At 37.1% G+C, this 26,124-nt stretch overlaps 1 protein-coding gene across 3 annotated transcripts in view; it reads left to right on the plus strand.

Annotated features, from left to right (window-relative positions):
• The window catches only part of GRM1 (glutamate metabotropic receptor 1), a 419,049-nt gene that overhangs the window by 257,157 nt on the left and 135,768 nt on the right, over positions 1 to 26,124 (plus strand). The window lies entirely within an intron of this gene.

Consider the following 26,124-nt stretch of genomic DNA (forward strand, 5'->3'; position numbering starts at 1 on the left):
TTTATTTATTTATTTATTTATTTATTTATTTATTTATTTATTTATTTATTGCCTGATTTCTCTAAGACTTTCAATATTATGTTGAATAGAAGTAGCAAGAGTGGGCACCCCTGTCTTGTTCCTCATATTAAAGAAAAAACTTTCAGCTTTCACTGTTGAGTATAATGTTAGCTGTGGGTTTGGCCATTTATGGCCTTTATTATGTTGAGGTGCATTCTTCTATACCTAATTTGTTGAGAGCTTTTATTGTGAAAGGATGTTGACCTTTGTCAAATGTTTTAACCAACAAAATGAAAAGGTAACCTACTGAATGTGAGAAAATATTTGTAAATTGTATATCTGATAAGAGGTTAATATCCAAAATGTACAAGGAACCTGTACAACTGAATAACAAAAAACAACAACAACAAAAAACACACAAGTATCTCCATTAAAAAATGGGCAAAGAAATTGAATAGACATTTTTCCAAAGAAGACATTCAAATGGCCAACAGGTACATGAAACAGTGCTCAACATCACTAATCATTAAGGAAATGCAAATCAATACCACAATGAGATATCACCTCACACCTATTAGGATGTCTTTTATGAAAAAAAAAAAACAAAAAAACAATAGATAACAAATGTTGGTGAGGATATGGAGGAAAAGGAAACCTTGCATATTGTTGGTGGAAATGTAAATTGGTGCAGTCACTATGGAAAATATATGGAGGTTTCTTAAAAAATTAAACATAGATTTACAATATGATCCAACTATCCCCTTACTGGGTATATATCTGAAGGAAATGATATCTACACCACCATGTTGCAACATTATTTACAATAGTCAAGAAATGGAAACAACTAAGTGTCCATTGATGGATGAATGGATAAAGTAGATGTAGTATATATATACACACACACCCAAAATGGAGTATTATTCAGCATGGGAGAGTAAGAAATCTTGCCATTTGCAAAAACATGGATAAACTTAGAAGACATTATGCTAAGTGAAATTGGCAAGACAAATACTATATGATCTCACTTATATATGGAATCTACAAGAAAAATAATTGAACTCGACCTCATAGTATCAGAGAGTAGAATGGTGGTTACCAGGAGCTGGGGAGTGGAGGAGGTGGGAAGATGCTGATCAAAGGGTACAAGCTTCAGTTATAAGATGAGTAAGCTCTTGGGACCTAATGTATAACATGGTGACTATAGTTAATAATACTGTATCGTATACATGAATTTGCTAAGAAAGTAGACCTTAAACATTCTTAACACACACACACACATGCACACATGCACACATACACACACAAAGTGGCTATGTAAGGTGTGACATGTGTTAATTAACCTGATTATGGTAATCATTTCACCACATTATATATTTATATACAATTTTATTTGTCAACTATACCTCAATGAAACTGAAAAATTTTTTTTAAATGTAGTGCATAATCCCAGATTAGCTCCTGGATCCAAACTGTTTAAAATGAACCCTATTGGGGTATTTTAAACTACATTTCTGACTGTATATTAGATACTGTTGTATCAGTGTTAAATTTTCTGATCATTGTATTTTGGGTATGAAGACTATTCTTATTCTTTAGAGATACATGCTGAGCTATTTATGAGTAAAGTGTCATGATATCTGTAATTACCTCAATTAGTTCAGAGGAAAAAGATAAAACAGTGTACAAAATGTTGACAACCGGTGACTCTAAGTGAAGAATATGTGAGGATTCATTGTACTTTCTTGCAACTCTTCTGTAAGTTTAAAATCTCTTTCAAAATAGAAATCTGGGAAAAATACCTTTAATTCACCTTCCCTTTTTAAATGACAGTTTACTGGATATAGAATACTCTAGGTTGATTTTTTTTTTCTTTTTTCTTTCACCACTTGTTTTCTGCCTTGTGTTATTTTCTAATGACATGAGCATGATCATTCTTATTACTGTTCGTGAATATGAAATGGGCCTTTTTTCCTTCTGGCTACTTTAAGATTTACTTTTTTCCCTGGTTTATAGAAATTTGATGGAACTGGTGTGATTTTCTTTGTATTTGTCCTTTGTGTTCTTCTTAATTTGGAGTCTCAATTTTAATTGAAATACTGTAATTTGAATTTGAGCATTGAGGAGTAACAATGAAACATTTTTTTAATTTCTAAAGTAAATGATTAGCTGTATTAAATTTAAAGCAGTCCTTTGTATTTTGTTGAGCTTCTTGGAAGTGTGGGATGATATTTTTAATCAAAATTAAAAATTTTATTTATTATTTATTCAAATATTTTTTCCATTCCCATCTCTCTCCTCTACTTGAGCCTCAGTTACTTGTATATTCAACATTTTGGTATTATCTCATTTTTCTGTGAAGCTCATTTATGTATGTATATATGTATTATGTATGTATGTATGTCTTCCTCTCTGTTCTTTAGTTTAGTTTCTATCATCCTGTCATCTTCAAGCTCACTTCTTGTCTCCCTTTTGCGAAGTCTAATCTGTTAAGCCCAGCCTGTGAATTTTTTAAAAATTCCATTGTTGTATTTTCAGTCCTAGAATTTCCATTTTTTTCTTCTTTATGGTTTCCATTTCTCTTTTGTGATTCCTCATGTGCTTTCTCATTATGTTCATCTTTTCTTATAAATACTTTAAGGTCCTTGTCTACAAATTCCGATATTGTTATCATTTAAAGGTTTATATCTATTGACTTTTTTCTTCTGCTTATGAGTCACATTTTTCTGCTTATGCACATACCTAGTATTTTTTTTTAATTGTGAGCAGGTCATTATGAATGTTACATTGTTGAGAGTCTGGATTTTGTCTTTGACTTGTTCTTGCAGAGAGGTAATTTACTGATGGATCAGCTTTATCCTTTTAAGGCTTGCTTTTAGGCTTTATTAGGGTAGATATACATCAGGTGTTCCTGACTATACTACTGACATTTTGGACTGAATAGTTATTTGTTTTGGACAGCATAGCATCTTTGTGCAATGTAACATCCCTGATTCTACTCACTAGATGCTAGTCACACTTCTACCCCCACCCCCAAAGCATAACAAATGACAAGATCTCTAGACATTGTCAAAGGTTTCCTGGAAAGGGGTTAAAATCATCCCAGCTGAGAATCACTGACCTACAGTAGTCATTTCTCCAGGATCAGAATAGCTGTTCTCCTTATGGGTGGCCTCAACTGAATGTACAGAACATTTAATGAGATGGCTCTACTCTGGCTGGTCAGAGCTCCATGGCCTTTCAGGACTGTGCAGCTCACATCCTCTCAATAGCCATATAATGTTAGGCCTCATGGAGTCTTGGTTTATACATTTTCAGTTTATATTCAGCCAAAGGCTCAAGTGGACTCCTTTGCAGATTTGTGGAGTTTTTCTCAATTTAGCTCCCTCATCTATGTTACTCTGCCTTGCAAATTTCTACCAGCACCTGCTACTCTGAACTCTGAATTTTGTTTCTTCCACCTACTGAGATTTCCACTCTCTGTTGGGCTGTACTGCCCAGTGCGGTGATTTGGATAATGCCCCCTGGCAGAAAGCTGAGGCTAATGTGGATATTACCTTGTGTGGTTCCCTGTCTCAAGGATCACAGCCCTGAGCTATCTGTTGTCCTATGCTTGAAAATAGTTGCTACACATATTTATCTGGTTTTATTATTACTTATAATGAGAACTTAACACAGGGTGAGCATTACTTTTTCATAGCTTATTCTTGTTACTGTCACTCTGTTCAGAACCTGAATGTTTCTAGTTGCTATTGTGGGCTCAAGAACTTTTCCATTTGTATTTTTGCTGTCAGGTTGAAGAAGCATCACAACCCTGCCATTGACTGTGTTTCTTTGCCAACCTTACTGGATTAATAGTTATATGCCTTCATATATGCAGATAATCATGGGCCCAGGATTATATAATTTTTCTTTCCTGAAGACATGAATATTTTCTATGTAATAGATTGTGTCTCCTTTCTCTTAATTTTATCCGTTACTTCTTTTACATTTTTATGTATTTATTTTTAACACCAATCTTGCCTACCTTTTCTTGCTTTTGGGAAATAACTTTATATTAAGAGAGCTACTTTCTTTGACTATAGGTATTTTATTACTTAGGTAAGAATTAACTAACATTGGGCGCCTGGGTGGCTCAGTTGGTTGAGCGACTGCCTTCGGCTCAGGTCATGATCCTGGAGTCCCTGGATCGAGTCCCACATCGGGCTCCCTGCTCAGCGAGGAGCCTGCTTCTCCCTCTAACCTTCCCCCCTCTCATGTACTCTCTCTCTCTCTCTCTCATTCTTGCTCTCTCAAATAAATAAATAAATCTTTAAAAAAAAATTAACTAACATTTCTAAATAGTGCTCAAAATTTTTTTTTAAATGCTACAACAACAAAAAATTTGGAAGAATTAATTTCTTTTTTTTTTTTAGGATTTTATTTATTTATTCATAAGAGACAGAGAGATTGAGAGGCAGAGGGAGAAGCAGGCTCCCCGCTGAGCAGGGAGCCCGATGCGGGACTCGATCCCAGGAGTCTGGGATCATGACCTGAGCCGAAGGCAGACGCTTAACCATCTGAGCCACCCAGGCACTCCTGGAAGAATTAATTTCTGATGAGTACTGTTTTTCCCATATTCTTTTTGCTTGTAATTTCTTCTGAGCCTAACTTTTGTGATTGCAAATTTTACCTTAAACCAAATTCTCAGGTTCTTTTATGACTAGTGTAATAGGAAGTAAACTAATCAGGGACTTGGGGATCAGGATTTCAGCCACAGCTTTGCTCCTGACTAGTTATATGATAATTAGCCAATTACTTAGCACATTTGGTCTCAGTGTCCAAATCCTTAATGGGCTAGATGCTCTCAAACGTCCTTTTCAGTTCTAAATTCTATCTTGGATCTTAAAGGCAACTGAAATGTTTCTTTTTTCCCAAGGAATTAACTCAGACTCTGAAAGAAATTATAGTTATTTAAAATGGTCTTTTGGGGCGCCTGGGTGGCTCAGTCGTTTAGCGTCTGCCTTCGGCTCAGGTCAGGATCCCAGGATCCTGGGATCCAGCCCTGCATTGGGCTCCCTGCTCGGCGGGAAGCCTGCTTCTCCCTCTCCTCGTTTGTGTTCCTGCTCTTGCTAACTCTCTCTCTGTCAAATAAATAAATAAAATCTTTAAAAAAAATAAAATAAAATGGTCTTTTACTATAGTCAACAAAGGACAAAATATGATAAATATGAAAGCAGTAAGAAAATATTTAAGGTCTTTAGTAATATAATTTTCTATTATAATTTCAGGGAAGCAAAAAATGGTCTTATTCATTTTTTATGTTCTTGTGGATCTTATACATGGTAGATCTTGAATTGTTTCATATATATCTGAAGAAAAAATAAAGGCTGAAGTCATTTCTCGTGACAAAAGAAATATGGCTCTCCTCTTTTCAAAATGCAGCCCTTTTTTGGTGACTATCTCACTGCCTCTTCCACCTGTTTCATCTGGATTGAAAGTGAGTTGGTCCCATCTTGGGCCTACACCATTACTGAATTCTAAACTGTAGGAAGCTGGGACTTAGGCCTGTGTGCATTTGACAACCTTGTGTTGAATGGAGCTCTGTACTAGGTGCTGTGAATAAAGAAACTGCTAAGCTACTGAAATCTGCTCTAAAGGAGCTCAAGTTCCAGTGGAGGAGATAAATAGGACAGCCAATAATTATAAATCCATGTGATCAGTGCACAAGGTACTAGGGAATCAAAGGCAAGAAATCAAAGTAAGAAATATAAATGGGTTTTTCATTTCAAGATTGGAGTTGAGAATAGTTTCAGCACTGGCTTCTTTTGGACCTCACATAAGTCAAACTCTTTTCTGTCTCAGTCTTTGCTCTAGAGTGTTCTTTATATCTTCACTTTGTTGGCTCCAGGTTTCAGTTCAAGTATCACCTTCTTTAAGACTTTCCCTGTTTACCCTATCCAAAATAGTCTCACCTTCATTATTTAATTTCCCTAATACTTTACTTTCAGCTATTTACCATTATTCACAATTAACTTATTGTGTCACTGTTTATTGTCTGTCTCCCCAAATGGTAGAAACCTGTTTTGATCACTTCTAGATCCCTATTACATGCCTGGTTTATAGAAACCACTGAAAAATATTTGTTGAATGAAAGGAAGACTGAATGAATGAAGTAATTGGAGAATAAATGTTTTTCCTTCTACCTATCCCTACTGTCCAAAAAATGTTAGGCCATTAGTACAAAAAAAAATCACCCTCAATATTTCATGTTCATTAATTCAGGAAATATTTATTGAGTCAAGTATTGGTCTAGGCCAGAGTTCATGATATGTAATAATAAGCATTCTACCTTATTTTTAAAAAATGTTTATTGTTTATTACTTGCTTGTTTCCATTGATGGTCAGTGAGCTTGAACTATATAAAATCTAAAGTCTCAAAATGAATCTTTTAAAAATTTTTTTTTTTTTGCTAAAGCCTTTTTTTCTTTCCCCCAGGATTTTATTTAAGTTCAAGTTAGTTAACATATGGTGTAGTGGTTTCAGCTGTAGAATTTAGTGATTCATCACTTACATATAACTCCCAGTGCTCCTTACAACACATGCCCTTCTTAATGCTCATTACCCATTTAGCGCATCTCCCCACTCATCTCCCCTCCAACAGCCCTCAGTTTATTCTCTGTAGTTAAGAGTCTCTTATGGTTTGCTTCCTTCTCTGTTTTTATCTTATTTTATTTTTTTTCTTCCCCTATGTTCATCTGTTTTGTTTCTTAAACTACACATATGAGTGAAATCATATGGTATTTGTCTTTCTCTGGCTGACTTATTTCACTTAGCATAATAAACTGTAGTTCCAACCACATCATTGTAAATGGCAAGATTTCATTCTTTTTGATGGCTGAGTAATATTCCATAGTATATATACCACATCTTCTTTATCCATTCATCAGTCCATAATTATCCATAATTTGACTATTGTTAATATTGCTGCTATAAACATTGGGGTACATGTGCCCCTGTGAATCAATATTTTTGTACCCTTTGGATAAATACCTAGTAGTGCATAGGGTAGTTCTATTTTTAACTTTTTGAGGAACATCCATACTGTTTTCCAGAGTGGCTGCACCAGCTTGCATTCCCACCAACAGTGTTAGAAGGTTCTTTTTTCTCTGCATCCTCCCAACATCTATTGTTTCCTGAGCTGTTAATTTTAGCCATTCTGACAGGTATAAGGTGGTATCTCATTGTGGTTTTGATTTGTATTTCCCTGATGATGAGTGATTTTGAGCATTTTTTCATGTGTCTATTGGCCATTTGGATGTCTTCTTTGGAGAAATATCTGAAATGTCTTCTGCCCATTTCTTAATTGGATTATTTATTTTTTGGGTGTTGAGTTTGATAAGTTCTTTATAGATTTTGGATACTAGCCCTTTATCTGATATGTCATTTGCAAATATCTTCAGCCATTCCATAGGTTGCCTTTTAGTTTTCTTGATTGTTTCCTTTGCTGTTCAGAAGCTTTTTATCTTGATGAAGTCCCAATAGTTCATTTTTTCTTGTTTCCCTTGCCTCCAGAGACATGTGTAGTAAGAAATTGCTATGGCCGATGTCAAAGAAGTTTCTACCTGTGTTCTCCTCTAAGATTTTGATGATTTCCTGTCTCACATTTAGGTCTTTCATCTATCTTGAATTTATTTTTGTGTATGGTGTAAGAAGTTGGTCCAGTTTTATTTTTCTGCATGTCGTTGTCCAGTTTTCCCAATACCATTTGTTGAAGAGACTGTCTTTTTTCCATTGGATATTCTTTCTTGCTTTGTTGAAGATTAGTTGACCAGATAATTGTGGGTCCATTTTTGGGTTCTCTATTCTGTTCCATTGATCTATTTGTCTGTTTTTGTGCCAGTACCACACTGTCTTAATGATTATAGAAAATTTGAACAGACCCATAACCAGCAAAGAAATTGAATCAGTAATTAAAAATCTCCCAGCACACAAGAGTACAGGGCCGGATGGCTTTGCAAGGGAATTCTACCAAACATTTAAAGAAGAATTAGTACCTATTCTTCTGAAGCTGTTCTAAAAAATAGAAATGGAAGAAAAGCTTCCAAACACCTTCTATGAGACCAGCATTACCTTGATCCCAAGACCAAAGACCCCACTAAAAAGTAGAATTACACACTAATATCCCTGAGGAACATGGTTGCAAAAATTCTCAACAAGATACTGGCTAATTGAATCCAACAGTACATTAAAAGGATTAGTCACCATGATCAAGTGGGATTTATTCCTGGGCTGCAGAGGTTGTTCAATATCTGTAAATCAGTCAATGTGATACACCACATTAATAAAAGAAAGGTTAAGAACCAGATGATCCTCCCAAGAGATGCAGAAAAAGCATTTGACAAAATACAGCATCCTTGCTTAATTAAAACTCTTCACAGTGTAGGGATAGAGGGAACATACCTCAACATCCTAAAGGCCATATACGAAAGACCCACGGCTAATATCCTCAATGGGGAAAAACTGAGAGCTTTTCTCCTAAGGTCAGAAACACGACAGGGATGTCCACTCTCACCATTGTTGTTTTCAGTATAGTGATGGAAGTCCTAGCCTCAGCAATCAGACAACAAAAAGAAATAAAAGGGATCCAAATCGTCAAGTAAGAAATCAAACTTTCACTCTTTGCCTCCGACGTGATACTCTATGTAGAAAACCCACAAGACTCCACCAAAAAATTGCTAGAACTGATACAGGAATTCAGCAAAGTTGCAGGATATAAAATCAATGCACAGAAATCTGTTGCATTTCTATACACCAATAATGAAGCAGCAGAAAAAGAAATCAAGGAATTGATCCATTTACAATAACACCAAGACCCGTGAGATACCTAGGAATAAACCTAACCAAAGAGGTAAAATATCTGTACTCTGAAAACTATAGAACACTTATGAAAGCAATTGCAGAAGGCATAAAGAAATTGAAAAACATTCCATGCTCATGGAATGGAAGAACAAATATTGTTAAAATGTCTATGCTGCCCAAAGCAATATACACATTCAATTCAATCCCTATCAAAATAACACCAGCATTTTTCACAGAGCTTGAACAAGTAATTCTAAAATGTGTATGGAACCAGAAAAGACCCTGAATAGCCAAAGTAATGTTGAAAAAGAGAACCAAAGCTGGAGGCATTGCAATTCTGGACTTCAAAATGAATCATTTAAAATGCAGGCATACACAATATATGAAATAATGATTATTGTATTAGCAGCAGCAAAATCTAGTGTGATAAATTAGGTAGCTGAGAGATATACCTGCTTGTTCCAGAAAAGGGGGTTTACCTCCATGTCTCTTGACTTTTGGGGATAAGCCACATTATTTGCTTAGGCTGAGGAAACATTAGCAAATCTAACACAAAAAGAGATTTGAAGTTTTTTGCACAGTTGGGTTTGTCCTCTTGTGCTTCTGCCATCACCATAAGCCATGCTTTACCAAATAACCGCTGCTCCCCTCCTCCCAGACCATTCTCAGGATGAGTATGTAAGTAGTGGACATGAACCTGATGCCCATCAGTGTAAAGCAGAGCATCGCAGTAAAGCTCAGCCTAAATCAGTCATACCCATCCCACCTGTAGATATGTGAGTGAGGATAAATGATTGCAGTTTTAAGCCGCTGGAGTGGTTCGTAATAGTTCATGAATAACTGATGTGCCTATTAGAATGTGAAACTCAGCCAGATACAAGCCTCACAGTGCTATTGAAATCCTGAGTTAAGAAATTTAAATGTACATGTAACCTTTGGTTTTATACTGTTGGATATATGGAAATTATTTAGGAAAGCATCAAATGGGCCCATGAACTAAAAAAGCATAAGAAGGGAGGTTTTATAGCATTCTTATGCAAGAAAAGAAGCAAGTTCTGCCCTCACTAGTCACATTTGCCTTGTTTGGCATGTTATGGAAGAACTTTGTGTTGACTTGTGGTTTTTCTTTTGTGTTAAATATGTATCCTTAGAAAAAGACTGGGAGAAAATGATAATAATGCCTATTTATTGAGCACTTGCTATGACAGGCACAGTTTCAGGAGCTCATCATTCAATTAGGACTCTGCCAAGAGATGAGATAGAGATATTATTTCTACTTAGTAGATGAGAAAACTGAGGTTCTGAGTCTATAAGTAATTTGTCTAAGGTCACAGAGCTGGACAGTGGCATAGATAAAATTCCAACCAAACAACATCATTCCAGGATCTATACACTTAACTACAATGCAGCATTGGAGTATTTCTAGCCTATGACTCATATATTATTCACATATAATACAGAAATATCTGGCTTCTCAGTACTGTTTCCCTCACAAATTTCAAATAGCTCAAAACTGATTTTAAATACTGTGGTTTTGGCAATTTAAGGATTGCTAAGTGCAGGTGTTCTGAGTGTGTCCCTTTGTATTGAGTCTGCCAACTGCTTTCTTAAGCTTCTGTCCATCAGAATAGGGAAGGCAGCAGAACACCAAAGACCAGCACATGGGAGATGGACAACTGGCGGGGTGCAGGGCCTGAAAGGCAGGTGGGGGATGCCATGATAAAGCTGATTGTCATATATCTAACTTCCCTTTTGGAGCTGATCAGGAAATGTGGTTTTAAAAATAATAGTAAAAAAATAATAATTGTAATAATAATGTGAATATATAGGTTATTAATGAAGATGAGCAATGGCATATTTGAAGTTATTTCAAAAAAGAAAGACGGAAAGAAAAATGTTTTCCAAAGCTATTATTTTTCTTTAGTGGCTAAGTATAGCTGTTTTTATCTACAAATGTGTATATTAAAGAGAGAACCTGCACATGATTGAGCATTCTTTGTCCTGGATGCTAAAGTAATAAATGATGCTCCATTACAATTGTAATGTGAAGAGAAGCTTTAAAATTAACTGCTGTGAATTTTAGGGTTATGTAGAAATCAGAATTTTTAGCTTCAGCCAATCTGCTTTTTACTTAGTGATGAATAAGTTCATGGAGCAAATGAGATATAAAATGAACAAGTCTTGGTCCCGAGCACCTCACCCAATTAGAACAAACTTAATAATTCACAACATTCTCTTCAGGTTCCTCTCTTCTCTTCCCATACAATCATAGAATTTTAGAAATGGAGGAGACTTTCATGTCATCTAGACAAATGTCTATTTGGTTCTTGAGTTTCCTCTGATGGAGGAATGTACCATTTCCGGGGTAAATCCAACCTCACATCTGATGCATTTAGCTGACCATCTCAAACTTAACATGTCCCAAACCAAAGTGCTCAAGCCAGGAATAGTCATTCTTGCCCCACCCCCTTCATCCTTAACATCTAGCCCATTACCAAGTTATTCTGAGGGTAACTGCAAATATCTTATGGATGTCTTCACTTCCCTATGTGTTTACTTCCCTGTGTGTCACAAATTGGGTCCCAGACACCATAATCTGTCTTGCATATTGATTTAATAGTCTAATTTCTCTGGTTCTGTACCTACATCTTTTAAATCTGTACTCCTAGCAAACCAGAGTGGTTTTTTTTTCTTCAGTGTAAATCACATCTTTTACTCCCTTCTGTAAAACCCTTCACCCTTCAATAGTTTCATATTGTGCTTAGCTATAACTATAAACTTTGGCCCTGCATCCTCTGATATTGTCATCTCTCTATACAGTGCTTATCAATGAGGACTTTCTTTGATTCCATTACACATCATTCCCATTCCCACTTTAAGTTAAGAATTAAATGGTATAATACACGGAAAGCACTCAGAATTGTGCCTAACAGACTTAATAGGTACATAGCTATTTTTATTATATTGCTGGTGTTTATTTATTCTATGTCTGCTTCTGTATTAGAATTTGAAGGGATGGGCTGTGTCTGTTTTGTTCAATGGCTCATACCTCAATACCTGGAAAATACAGTATTTTATTTCATAATTTTATTTTTTTTTGAATGTTTTTGTTTATTTATTTGAGAGAGGGAGCAGAGAGCACAAGCAGGAGGGTGGGGGAGAGGGCCAGAGGGAGAGGGAGAGGAAGAAACAAACTTCCCACTGAGCAGGGAGCCCAATGCGGGACTTGATTCCAGGACCCTGAGATCATGACCCACACAGAAGGCAGATGCTTAATCGACTGAGCCACCCAGGTGCCCTGTGTATTTCATAATTTTAAAATATATGTTGAATGAAATCTATATTTAGAAAGTTCTAGCCTATAGAAAATTATTTTTTAAAGATTTATCTATTTATTTTATTTAGAGAGAGAGAGAGAGCACGCACCTGTGCAAGTAGGGGGAGGGGCAGAGGGAGAGGGAGACAAGCAGGGCTGTATCCCAGGATTCCAAGATCATGACCTAAGCCAAAATCAAGAGTTGGATGCTCAAGCAACTGTGCCACCCAGGGCCCCTAGATGATTATTTTTTATATTAAGCTGAAATTTATTTGTCATCCAAATGTTAGTCCTATTATAACTTTAGGACATTCTAAGTTATATCCTCTTGTATAGTTATAGATATTTATATTTATCTTTTTGTTAAATTTTTATTTTAGTTCCAGTTAGTTTACATACAGTGTTATGTTAGTTTCAGGTGTACAATATAGTGATTCAACAATTCCACATGTCACCCAGTGTGCATTATAACAAGTTCCCTCTTTAATCCCCATCACCTATTTAATCCATCCCCCATCCCCCTCCCCTCTGGTAACCATCAGTTTGTTCTCTATAATTAAGAGTCTGTTTCTTGATTTCTCTCTCTTATTTTTTCCCCTTAGCTTGTTTGTTTTCTTCTTAAATTCCACATATGAGTGAAATCATATGGTATTTGTCATTCTCTGACTAACTTACTTCACCTAACATTATACTCTCAAGCTCCATCCATGTCCTTGCAAATGGCAAGTTTTCATTTTTTTAAGTAATCTCTACACCCAATCTGGGGCTCAAACTTAAAACCCCAAGATCAAGAGTTGCACACTCTACTAATTGAGCCAGCCAGGCACCCCTAGATTTCATTCTTTTTTATCCTGAATAATATTCCATTATATATATATATATACCACATCTTCTTTATCCATTCATCAATCAGTGGAAACTTGGGCTGCTTCCATATCTTGAATATTGTAAATAATGCTGCTATAAACATAGGGGTGTGTGTATCTCTTTGAATTAGTGTACTTATATTCTATGGGTAAATACCTGGTAGTGAGATTGCTGGATTATAGTTCTATTTTTAACTTTTTGGGGAATCTCCATACTATTTTCCACAGTGGCTGCACCAGTTTGCATTCTGACCAACAAGTGTTCCTTTCTCGCCACATCCTTGCCAGCACCTGTTTCTTATGTTGTTGATTGTAGCCATTTTGATTGGGGTGAGGTGATATCTCATTGTAGTTTTGATTTGCACTTCCCTAATGGTAAGTGATGAGTATCTTTTCATGTGTCTGTTGGCCATTTGGATGTCTTCTTTAGAGAAATGTCTGTTCATGTCTTCTGCCCATTTTTTAATTGGATTATTTGGGCGTTTTGGATGTTGAGTTGCGTAAGTTCTTTATATATTTTGGATATTAACCCTTTATCATATATATCATTTGCAAATATCTTTTCCCATTCAGTAGATTATGTTTTTGGTTTTTTGATTGTTTCTTTTGCTGTGCAGAAGTTTTTTTGTTTTGATGTAGTCCCAATAATTTATTTTTGCTTTTGTTTCCCTTGCTTCAGGAGACATATTGAGAAAAATGTTGCTATGGCCAATGTCTAAGAAGTTTCTGCTTGTGCTCTCTCCTAGGATTTTTATGGTTACAGGTCTCACATTTAGGTATTCAATCCATTTTGAATTTGTTTTTGTGTATGGTATGAAAATGGTCCAGGTTCGCTCTTTTGCATGTTGCTGTCTGGTTTTCCCGCACCGTTTCTTGAAGAGACTGTTTTTTTTTTTTTTTTTTCCATTGGATATTCTTTCCTCCTTTGTCAAAGATTAATGGACCATAAAAATTGTGGGTTTATTTCTGGATTTTCATTTTTGATCCATTGATATATGTGTGTATTTTTGTGCCAGTACTCTACTGTTTTGGTTACTACACCTTGGTAATATAACTGGAAGTCTGGAATTGTGATTGCTCCAGCTTTGCTTTTCTTTTTTAAGATTACTTTGGGTGGTGGGAGGGATGGGGTGGCTGGGCGATAGACATTGGGGCGGGTATATGCTATGGTGAGCGCTGTGAATTGGGTAAGACTGATGAATCACAGACCTGTATCTCTGAAACAAATAATACATTGTATGTTAAAAAAAATAATAATAGGAAGCGAAAAATGAAGGGGGGGAAATCGGAGGGGGAGACGAACCATGAGAGACTATGGACTCTGAGAAACAAACTGAGGGTTCTAGAGGGGAGGGGGTGGAGGGATGGGTTAGCCTGGTGATGGGTATTAAAGAGGGCACGTACTGAATGGAGCACTGGGTGTTATACACAAACAATGAATCATGGAACACTCCATCAGATAAATAAATAAATAAATAAATAAATAAATAAATAAATAAATAAATAAAAAAGATTACTTTGGCTACTTGAGCTGTTTTGTGGTTCTGTACAAATTTTAGGATTCTTTGTTCTACACATAATTGTATTTATCTTCACCTATCTTTGCTATCACAACTGAATCAACATTGAATTCATCAAAAGTCTCTTGAAATAATTGAATTTAAATTTTTAAAATTCTAATAATTCTATAAATCCTAATAATTTAAAAAAGTCATTATTGTCACATAAATATAGGTTACTAAGCATTTAAAATTTCCTACAAATTTCCAAAAGTTGTATAGTGTAAGAAAACTCAATATACAAGAAGGTGTACTTTTTTATTTACCAAATTATACTTTGCTTTAGAAGATTTTTACATTTAAAAACCATGTTATTTCAACATAGCATTTCTGTTTATTTTTTAGAAATTTAATTTATTGATAAAATAAGTTAGGATTTTATCTATGAACTATAAACCAAAGTACTCCTCTCTTATTAATATAGTAAGTTCAAGTTCTTAAATGAAGTTCAAGTTCTTAAATGAAGCTCTTAAATTTGTAAGAATAAATTCTTTAGGGGTGCCTGGCTGGCTCAGATGGTTAGGCGTCTGCCTTGGGCTCAGGTCATGATCCCAGGGTCCTGGGATCGAGCCCCGCATCAGGCTCCCTGCTTGGGAGGGGTGCCTGCTTCTCCCTCTCCCTCTGCTCATGCTCTCTCTCTCTTTCTGTATCTGTGTCTCAAATGAATAAAATCTTAAAAAAAAAAAAATAAATTCTTTAGATTTTGCCAGTGTGTCAGCAGAGAAATATGCTTTCAGTTAAGTTTTCAATATGATCATGAAAACTTCACGTTTGGATAGGAAGGAACAGAAAGATTGGAAGGCTCAGTTAACAAATTTTGCTGGAAGGGACTTGAAAATCAGCTTTTAAAAACCTAACTCAAGGGACGTTGATGGCATCTGCTGGTTACAAAAAAAACCCATAATGATAAAAAGTACTGGCAGAATGTGCTGCTCCTGAAAAAAGTCTAAAAACCGACAGCCTCTTGTATAGATTTTTGAGAAATAGTAAAGAACCTCAAATGATAATAGTGTTAAATGGCAAGCATATTATCCCTCTAGGGGAAAATATAATGAAAATCAAATGTTTTGGTGGTGTACAAACATTACATGAGACGGTGAGATAAACAATGGTTTATGTTTGATTAGTGTGGACAGGCAATCCTATAATTTGACTCAGAAGAAAATGAATACAGCTTCAGAGGGTTTGAGGTACATTTTTATTCAAATAATCTAGATTATTACTTCAATTTTAATATAAAGCCATTAGCTGTTGGTGAAGAACGTTTCTTTTTAACAGAAAGAGGAGCTTCCCAGAATTTTGGCTGAGGGCTATATGAAAGCAGTTCTGTGCAACCCCCTGGCTTATTCTACTTTTTATTACTTCATTTAACCATTTTGATATGAAATTATTGTGCCACATTTAGAAAATGTCTTAAAGTATGCATACAAAATCATATTACTTAAACTAGCTGAACTCATAAATCAAACTATTTATGACTGTTTGTGTAGGCTTCCATATCCTGACTCCTCTATCCATCCTCCATACTGCTACCAGAGCTTTCTCTAAAGTAGATTTTATTATATTGGTCTTTATCTTCAAAATACTCAATCTCCAGCATGAAGTGTTAGCTTCCTTGCCTAATGTGCCACCTCCTTGATAATAGTGACCCAGTCTATGTTTACAATATAATTCGGTCTCTCAGCTTTACAACCTCTCTTAAAGCCTCCCCCTTGAAGTATGATTTCCCCCTACATAGCTTACTTATCCATACTATCCCATCCTCTGACTTGCATGGCCCAATTCATCTTAACTGGATAAGTCGTATTCTTGCTCCAAGATCCATCTTAAGAGTAATCTCCTCTCATTTGCTTTCTGTGGTAGGCAGAATAATACAAACAAACAAACAAACAAACAAACAAACAAACAAACAAACAAGATGTCCATGTTCTAATCCCTGGAACCTGTGAGTAGATTACCTTACATGTGCAAAAAGACTTTGGAAATGTGCTTAAATTGAAGATCTTGAGATGGGGGAGATTATCCTGGATTATCTAGGTGGGCTGATTAGGGATCCTTGTCAAGGAAAAAGGAAGCAGGGCAGTTAGAGAAATAGGCATGATGATGGAGTAAGAGGTCAGAGTGATGCAGTTACTGGCTTTGAAAATGAAAGAAGGCTACAAGCCAGGGAATGCAGATAGCTTGTGGAATCTGGAAAGGGAGAAGAATAGATTCTGGTCCTATTGCCTCCAGAAGAAATACAGCTGTATTGATAACCTTGTTTTAGCCAGGGAGACCCATTTTGGAATTCTCTCCTCCAGAACTATAAAATAATAAATTTGTGTTGTCTAAAGCCACCAAATTTGTGGTAATTTTTTATAGCAGCAATAGGAAACTAATACAGATCTTAGTACCTGGAAATGGGTGCTGACATAACAAATTCATAAAAATATAGAATGAACTTGGAATTGGGCAATGGGCAGAGGCTGGAAGAATTTCAGGAACATGATAGTAAAAGCCTAGATTGCCTTGAATAGACTGTTAGAAATATGGATGTTAATGACTCTGCTAGGGAGGACTCAGAAGAATGTGGGGGGGTCCTTGTAGAGAAAGCATATGTTGTTGGTTTTAGAGAATACCCAAGTCATCATGACCAGACAGTTGGTAGAATAAGAATATTGAAGGCAATACTGGTGAAGGGTCAGATGTAAATGAAGAACATGTTATTAGAAAGTGGAGGAGAAGGGTGCCTGGATGGCTTAGTTAAGCATCTGCCTTCAGCTCAGGTCCTGGGATCGAGCCCCGCGTAGGGCTCCCTGCTCCGAGGGAAGCCTGCTTCTCCCTCTCCCACTCCCCCTGCTTGTGTTTCCTCTCTCGTTGTCTCTCTGTCAAATAAATAAACAAAATCTTAAAAAAAAAAAAAAGTGGAGGAGAGGGATGCCTGGGTGGCTCAGTCAGTTAAGCATCTGCCTTCAGCTCAGGTTATGATCCCAGGGTTCTGGGATCGAGTCCCACATCAGGCTCCTTGCTCAGCAGGGAGCCTGCTTCTCCCTCTGCCTCCCGCTTCCCCTGCTTGAACTCTCTCTCTCTCCCATGCTTTCTCTCTAGTAAATAAATAAAATCTTAAAAAAAAAAAAGAAATTGGAGGAGAGAGGATTCTTGTTATGTAGTGGCAAGGACTTAGCTGAATTGTGTCCTGCAATTATACGGAAAGAAAACCTTGTAAATTATGAATTTGGGTGTTTAGCTGAGGAGATTTTCAAGCAAAGTGTTAAAAGGTGCATACTACTTTCTTTTGGTTGTTTATAGTAAAATGAGACAGGAAGTAGAACCATTTAGGGAAGAACTGTTAGGCAAAAATGAATGATTTGAGAAATTCTTAGACTATCTGGATTGTAAATGTCAAAATTAGGAGATTCACTGTCAGAAAAATGTGCTTTGGAGAAAAACCCAAGGGTCTGGCTGGATGACTGTTGGCTAATGCATGAGAGGCATCAAAAAATCAGATTATTCAGTCAAAGAGTGGACTCTTTAAAGAGATTAGATGTTCTTTTCTTTGTGTGTTTGTGTGTACAATTTATTTTATTTTATTTTATTGTTATGTTAATCACCATACATTACATCATTAGTTTTTGATGGAGTGTTCCGTGATTCATTGTTTGCGTATAACACTCAGTGCTCCATTCAATATGTGCTCTCTTTAATACCCATCACCAGGCTAACCCCTCCCCCCACACCCCTGCCCTCTAGAACTCTCAGTTTGTTTCTGAGTCCATAGTCTCTCATGGTTCGTCTCCCCCTCCAATTTCACCCTCTTCATTTTTCCCTTCCTACTATCTTCTTCTTTTTTTTTTTTTTTTAACATATAATGTATTATTTGTTTCAGAGGTACAGGTCTGTGATTCATCAGTCTTATACAATTCACAGTGCTCACCATAGCACATACACTCCCCAATGTCTATCGCTCAGTCACCCCATCCCTCCCACCCCCACCACTCCAGCAACCCTCAGTTTGTTTCCTGAGATTAAGAATTCCTCAAATCAGTGAGATCATATGATACATGTTTTTCTCTGATTGACTTATTTCACTTAGCATAATACTCTCTAGTTCTATCCACGTCATTGCAAATGGCAAGATTTTGGGTTTTTTGATTACTGCATAATATTCCATTGTATATATATATTTCGCATCTTCTTTATCCAATCATCTGTTGATGGACATCTTGGCTCTTTCCATAGTTTAACTATTGTGGACATTGCTGCTATAAGCATTGGGGTGCACATGCCCCTTCAGATCCCTACATTTGTGTCTTTGGGGTAAATACCAAGTAGTGTAATTGCTGGGTCATAGGGTAGCTCTATTTTCAATTTTTGAGGAACCTCCATACTGTTTTCCAGAGTGGCTACACCAGCTTGCATTCCCACCATCAGTGTAGGAGGGTTCCCCTTTCTCTGCATCCCCGCCAACATTTGTCATTTCCTGACTTATTCATTTTAGCCATTCTGACTGGTGTGAGGTGGTATCTCATTGAGGTTTTGATTTGGATTTCCCTGATGCCGAATGATGTTGAGCGCTTTTTCATGTGTCTGTTGGCCATTTGGATATCTTCTTTGGAAAAATGTCTATTCATGTCTTCTGCCCATTTCTTGATTGGATTATTTGTTCTTTGGGTGTTGAGTTTGATAAGTTCTTTATAGATTTTGGATACTAGCCCTTTATCTGATATGTCATTTGCAAATATCTTCTCCCATTCAGTCGGTTGTCTTTGGTTTTGTTGACTGTTTCCTTTGCTGTGCAAAAGCTTTTTATCTTGATGAAGTCCCAATAGTTCATTTTTGCCCTTGCTTCCCTTGCCTTTGGTGATGTTTCTAGGAAGAAGTTGCTGCGGCTGAGGTCGAATAGGTTGCTGCCTGTGTTCTCCTCTAGGATTTTGATGGATTCCTGTCTCACATTTAGGTCTTTCATCCATTTTGAGTCTATTTTTGTGTGTGGTGTAAGGAAATGGTCCAGTTTCAGTCTTCTGCAGGTGGCTGTCCAATTTTCCCAAACCATTTGTTGAAGAGACTGTCTTTTTTCCATTAGACATTCTTTCCTGCTTTGTTGAAGATGAGTTGACCGTAGAGTTGAGGGTCCATTTGTGGGCTCTCTATTCCGTTCCATTGATCTATGTGTCTGTTTTTGTGCCAGTACCATACTGTCTTGATGATGACAGCTTTGTAATAGAGCTTGAAGTCTGGAATTGTGATGCCACCAGCTTTGCTTTTCTTTTTCAACATTCCTCTGGCTATTTGGGGTCTTTTCTGGTTCCATACAAATTTTAGGATTATTTGTTCTATTTCTTTGAAAAAAGTGGATGGTATTTTGGTAGGGATTGCATTAAATGTGTAGATTGCTTGCTCTAGGTAGCATTGACATTTTCACAATATTTGTTCTTCCAATCCATGAGCATGGAACGTTTTTCCATTTCTTTGTGGCTTCCTCAATTTCTTTCATGAATATTTTATAGTTTTTTGAGTACAGATTCTTTGACTCTTAGAATTGTTCCTAGGTATCTTATGGTTTTGGGTGCAATTGTAAATGGGATTGAGTCCTTAATTTCTCTTTCTACTGTCTTGTTGTTGGTGTATAGGAATGCCACTGATTTCTGTGCATTGATTTTATATCCTGCCACTTTACTGAATTCCTGTATGAGTTCTAGCAGTTTTGGGGTGGAGTCTTTGGGGTTTTCCACATAAAGTATCATATCATCTGCAAAAAGTGAGAGTTTGACTTCTTCTTTGCCAATTTGGATGCCTTTTATTTCTTTTTGTTGTCTGATTGCAGTGGCTAGGACTTCCAATACTATGTTGAATAGCAGTGGTGATAGTGGACATCCCTGCCGCGTTCCTGACCTTAGGGGGAAAGCTCTCAGTTTTTCCCCATTGATTATGATATTCACTGTGGGTTTTTCATAGATGGCTTTTATGATATTGAGGTATGTACCCTCTGTGCCTATACTCTGAAGAGTTTTAATCAAGACAGGATGCTGTACTTTGTCAAATGCTTTTTCTGCATCCATTGAGAGGATCATATGGTTCTTGTTCTTTCTTTTATTAATGTCTTGTATCACATTGATTGATTTGCAGATGTTGAACCAAACTTGCAGCCCAGGAATAAATCCCACTTGGTCGTGGTGATTATCCTTTTAATGTACTGTTGGATCCTATTGGCTAGTATTTTGGTGAGAATTTTTGCATCCATGTTCATCAAGGATATTGGTCTGTACGTCTCCTTTTTGATGGGGTCTTTGTCTGATTTTGGGCTCAAGGTAATGCTGCCTCATAAAACGAGTTTGGAAGTTTTCCTTCCATTTCTATTTTTTGGAACAGTTTCAGAAGAATAGGTACTAATTCTTCTTTAAATGTTTGGTAGAATTCCCCTGGGAAGCCATCTGGCCCTGGGCTTTTGTTTGTTGGGAGATTTTTGATGACTGCTTCAATATCCTTAGTGGTTATGGGTCTGTTCAGGTTTTCTATTTCTTTCTGGTTCAGTTTTGGTGGTTTATACATCTCTAGGAATGCATCCATTTCTTCCAGATTATCTAATTTGCTGGCATATAGTTGCTCATAATATGTTCTTATAATTGTTTGTATTTCTTTGGTGTTGGTTGTGATCTCTCCTCTTTCATTCATGATTTTATTTATTTGGGTCCTTTCTCTCTTTTCTTTTTTGATAAGTCTGGCCAGGGGGTTATTAATCTTATTAATTCTTTCAAAGAACCAGCTCCTACTTTCATTGATCTGTTCTACTGTTCTTTTGGTTTCTATTTCATTGATTTCTGCTCTGATCTTTATATTGATGGGTCTTGTTTTTTTATCCAACCTGATATCCTGTGTCTTTTGATTGCGGCATTTAGCCCATTTACATTCAGGGTAACTATTGAAAGATATGAATTTAGTGCCATTGTATTGCCTGTAAGGTGACTGTTACTGTGTATTGTCTCTGTTCCTTTCTGGTCCATGTTACTTTTAGGCTCTCTCTTTGCTTAGAGGACCCCTTTCAAGATTTCTTGTAGGGCTGGTCTGGTTTCATGTTTGCAAATTCCTTTAGTTTTTGTTTGTCCTGGAAGCTTTTTATCTCTTCTTCAATTTTCAATGACCACCTAACTGGATATAGTATTCTTGGCTGCATATGTTTCTCATTTAGTGCTCTGAATCTATCATGCCAGTCCTTTCTGGCCTGCGAGGGCTCTGTGGATAGGTCTGTTGCCAGTCTAATATTTCTACCATTGTAGGTTACAGACCTCTTGTCCTGAGCTGCTTTCAGATTTTCTCTTTGTCTCCAAGACTTGTAAGTTTTACTATTAGATGCTGGGGAGTTGACCTATTTTTATTGATTTTGAGAGGGGTTCTCTGTGCTTCCTGGATTTTGATGCCTGTTTCCTTCCCCAAATTAGGGAAGTTCTCTGCTATAATTTGCTCCAATATACCTTCTGCCTCTCACTCTCTTTCTTCTTCTGGGATCCCAATTCTTCTAATATTGTTTCATCTTATGGTATCACTTATCTCTCGAATTCTGCCCTCGTGATCCAGTGGTTGTTTATCTCTCTTTTTCTCAGCTTCTTTATTCCCCATCATTTGGTCTTGTATATCACTAATTCTCTCTTCTGTCTCATTTATCCTAGCATTTAGAGCCTCCAGTTTTTTTGGACCTCATTAATAGCCTTTTTGATTTCGACTTGGTTAGATTTTAGTTCTTTTATTTCTCCAGAAAGGGTTTCTCTAGTATTCCCCATGCTTTTCTCAAGCCCAGCTAGTATCTGTATAATCGTCATTCTGAACTCTAATTCCGACATCTTACTAATGTCTGTATTGATTAGGTCCCTGGCAGTGGGTACTGCCTCTTGTTCTTTTTTTTGAGGTGATTTTTTCCATCTTGTCATTTTGTCCAGAGGAGAATAGATGAATGAGAGAATAAAATGCTAATAGTGTAACAATGACCCGAGAAAAATATACACTAAACAAATCAGAAGAGACCTGAAACCGGGGGAGAAGAAAGGGAAAGAAGGAAAGAAAAAAGAAAGAACATGATGAACTATGATCAGCCTGGTGCATAAATCAGTGGCACACACTAGGTTTGGGGCATATTTTGGTCTGTTAGAAGAAAGTGCCTCCCAAAATTTTAAAGAAAGAAAAACTTATATATGTACAAAAATAAGGGTAAATATGATGAAGGGTAGATTATGACTGTAAAGATGAATATTATAAAAGATTTTATAAAAGGAATTGATAAAAGGAGTTGGTTGAAAAAAGAAAGAAGAGAAATTAAAAAAAAAAAAGGGATAGAAAGTGATCAGGCAGGAGACTAGAACAAAACCATACACTAGATACTTAGGGTATGTTTTGGTCTGTTAGAAGAAACTGTATCCCAAAATTTTAAAGAGAGATTATATATATATATATACCAAAAATAAGGTTAACTACAATGAAGGGATAGAATATGACTCTAAAAATGAAAAATAAAAAAGATTTAAAAAAAGGGATTGATACGATGTTGGTTGAAAAAGGGAAAAAGAAAAAAAATAGAAAAAGAAAAAAATTAAAAAAATTAACTTTGAAAGATTAAAGAATCATGGGAAGAAAAAGCCATGAATTCTATGTGCTCTATTCCTCTAGCTGTGGGGTTTTGCCGTTCTCATTGATTGGTAAACTTGATCTTGGCCGGCTGTTCTTGCTGATCTTCTGGGGGAGGGGCCTGTTGCAGTGGTTCTCAAATGTCTTTGCTGAGGCAGAATTGCCCCAGCCTTGCTGGGGCGGGCTCAGCAATCTGCTCGGGTTTGCTCTCAGGAGATTTTGTTCCCTGCAAGCTTTCCGTACAGCTTTGGAGGATGAAAGTGAAAATGGCGGCCTCCCAATCCCCTCCCCGGAGGAGCAGAGAACTTGGGGCCCCACTCCTCAGTGCGCTCCCAGTGTAGTCAATCATTCCTGTCTCCCTGGTCTCCAGCCGCACTCCGTGCTACCTGGCCTGTGACCGAGTGTTTCTATCTCTGGCACATGACACCATTTGGAGTCTCCAAACCTAGCAGATTCCTGCAGTGGGCTCCCATGCCGCTCCTCCCGGGGGAGGAGGGGGAGTCTCCCCAGATCTGCCAGTTTTTGGGTCCCTGCTGAACCAGTGGTGTCCTGACTGTGCTGCGGATCATGGTTTATGGCAACCCCGAGCTGAAAGCCCACTGCTTGGCTCCGTCTCTGCAGCTGGCTTCCCTGCTTTGATACCTGGGAGCTCTGCCACACTCAGGCACCCCCGGTCTTTCTGTGACCCTGAGGGTCCTGAGACCCCACTGTCCCAGTGAGCGTTCCACCCTGCACTTAGCCACTGGAGTGATGTCCCTCAGTGGAGCAGACTTCTAAAAGTTCCGATTTTGTGCTCCGCTGCTCTATCACTTGCCAGTAGGGGCTGAGGAGGCTCCCTCCCCCTGCGGTCTATTTTCCCATATATCCCCTCAGATTCACTTCTCTGCACATCCTACCTTCCAGAAAGTGGTTGCTTTTCTCTTCAGAGAGTTGCTGCTGTTCTTTTCTTAGATCTCCTGTTGAGTTCATATGTTTTCAGAATGGTTTGATAGCTATCTAGCTGAATTTCTGGGTCCAGATGAAATGTACGTCTCCTACTCCTCCGCCATCTTGCTCCTCCTCCAAGATTAGAAGTTCTACTCCTGATCCCCTGAACTGTCTCTGAAGGCAAAATAGAGACAGGATTACCTAGGAAAGATCTGTGGAAGAGCCTCATGTCTAATGGGACAGATTTCCTTGACATATACAAGAGACCCACAGGGTTTTGGAGTGTGTTCTGCTAACATAAAACACTGACAACTTTGACTAAAAAGGACAAAGTATGTAAAATGAAATAAAACACTCAGGCTTACAAAACTATATATGTAGGGAATAGGCTGATCAACCTCAGCTGTAAAGTGTGCTATACTTCATACAAAAGGAAGCATGCCTCTAAGGGCAGTAAGCCTCAGGTCCAGAAGGCAGAGTCTTGGACTACAAAGGATTATTCCCAGGTCTTGAAACCTATGTTGCTTGCCTGGCCTAGATTTTGAAATTTCTTGGGATTGGTGGCTCTATTTTTTCTTCCATTTCCCCTCTTCTTTGAATGGGGATGTTTAGAACTGGTACCCCATGCCTGTCCCACTATTGTATTTTGGGAGCAGATAACTTGTTTTCTAATTTCACAAATGCACAGATTGAGAGGAATTTTGCCCTAGAATGGATCAGGTCTTACTCATACCTGATTCAGATGTTTTAAATGATGGAACTAGGGAATTTTGAGTTGATGAGATGTAGATGAGATTTTGGACTTAAGTTGATTCTGTAATGGATTGAGAGTTTTGGAGGTGTTGGTATGTAGTGAATGAATTCAGAATATGAGATTGATGTGAATTTTTATGTACCAGAGGGCAGACTGTGATAGACAAAATAATGGCCCTCTAAAAATGTTCACATCTAAATCACCTGAACCTGTAAATATATTATGTCACATGACAAGGGGAATTAATGTTTCAGATGGAAGTAATTCTTCTTTGATATTAAAATTGTGTTACATTGTTTCTTTTTGCTTACATTTATCTGGTATACTCTTGCACATCTTGTTATTTTCAAGTTTTCTGAAAAATTTTATTTTAGGTGAACCTATTTGACCTAGAATAGTTTTGTTGTTTCTTTGAATCCAATTTAATATATTATTTTTATTATAATCAGCGAGTAAAACCAATATTCCTTTTATTGATGTGACAAGTATATTTAATTCAATTTCTGCCAAATTATTATTTTGTTCATTCTGTACTTTTAAACCCCTTCACTAGGCGTTTTATTTGCTTTGCTTCTTTACTGTGCATGTGTGTAGGTGAGTGTGCATGTGTAGTTCTTTATTTATTTATTTATTTATTTATTTATTTATTTGAGAGAGAGAGAATGAGAGACAGAGAGCATGAGAGGGAGGAGGGTCAGAGGGAGAAGCAGACTCCCCGCTGAGCAGGGAGCCCGATGTGGGACTCGATCCCGGGACTCTAGGATCATGACTTGAGCCGAAGGCAGTCGCTTAACCAACTGAGCCACCCAGGCGCCCTGCATGTGTAGTTCTTTTGATAGCTAGGAAAGTTTTAATTATTATTCTATGAGTTGATTTTATGTTTTAGTTTTAAAATATACTTATTTTTCAACTGTAACATTCATATAGAAAAGCACACAAAATGTGCACAGTTCAGTGAGTTTCCAAAGTAGAAACACCCATTTTAATCATGGCTGAGGTAAGGAAATTGCATATCCCTGTACCCACAAAGCCCCTTTACGTCCTCTTCCAGTTCCTACCACACTTCTTTTAAAATATAATTAATGATTCTAACTTCAAACTATAGATTATTTTTGCCTGCTTGGAACTGTACATAATTTGAATCATATAGAAGTTACTCTTTTGTGTTCTCTTGATCAACATTATGTTTATGAGATTTATCCATGCTATTGCATATACATTGGTTTGCTTATTCCCAATGCTCTATACTTGTATGACTATAACACCACTTAT

Source organism: Mirounga leonina, unplaced genomic scaffold (genome assembly GCF_011800145.1).
Source record: "Mirounga leonina isolate KUSES-001 unplaced genomic scaffold, KU_Mleo_1.0 Mir_53, whole genome shotgun sequence".
Classification (NCBI taxonomy): domain Eukaryota; kingdom Metazoa; phylum Chordata; class Mammalia; order Carnivora; family Phocidae; genus Mirounga; species Mirounga leonina.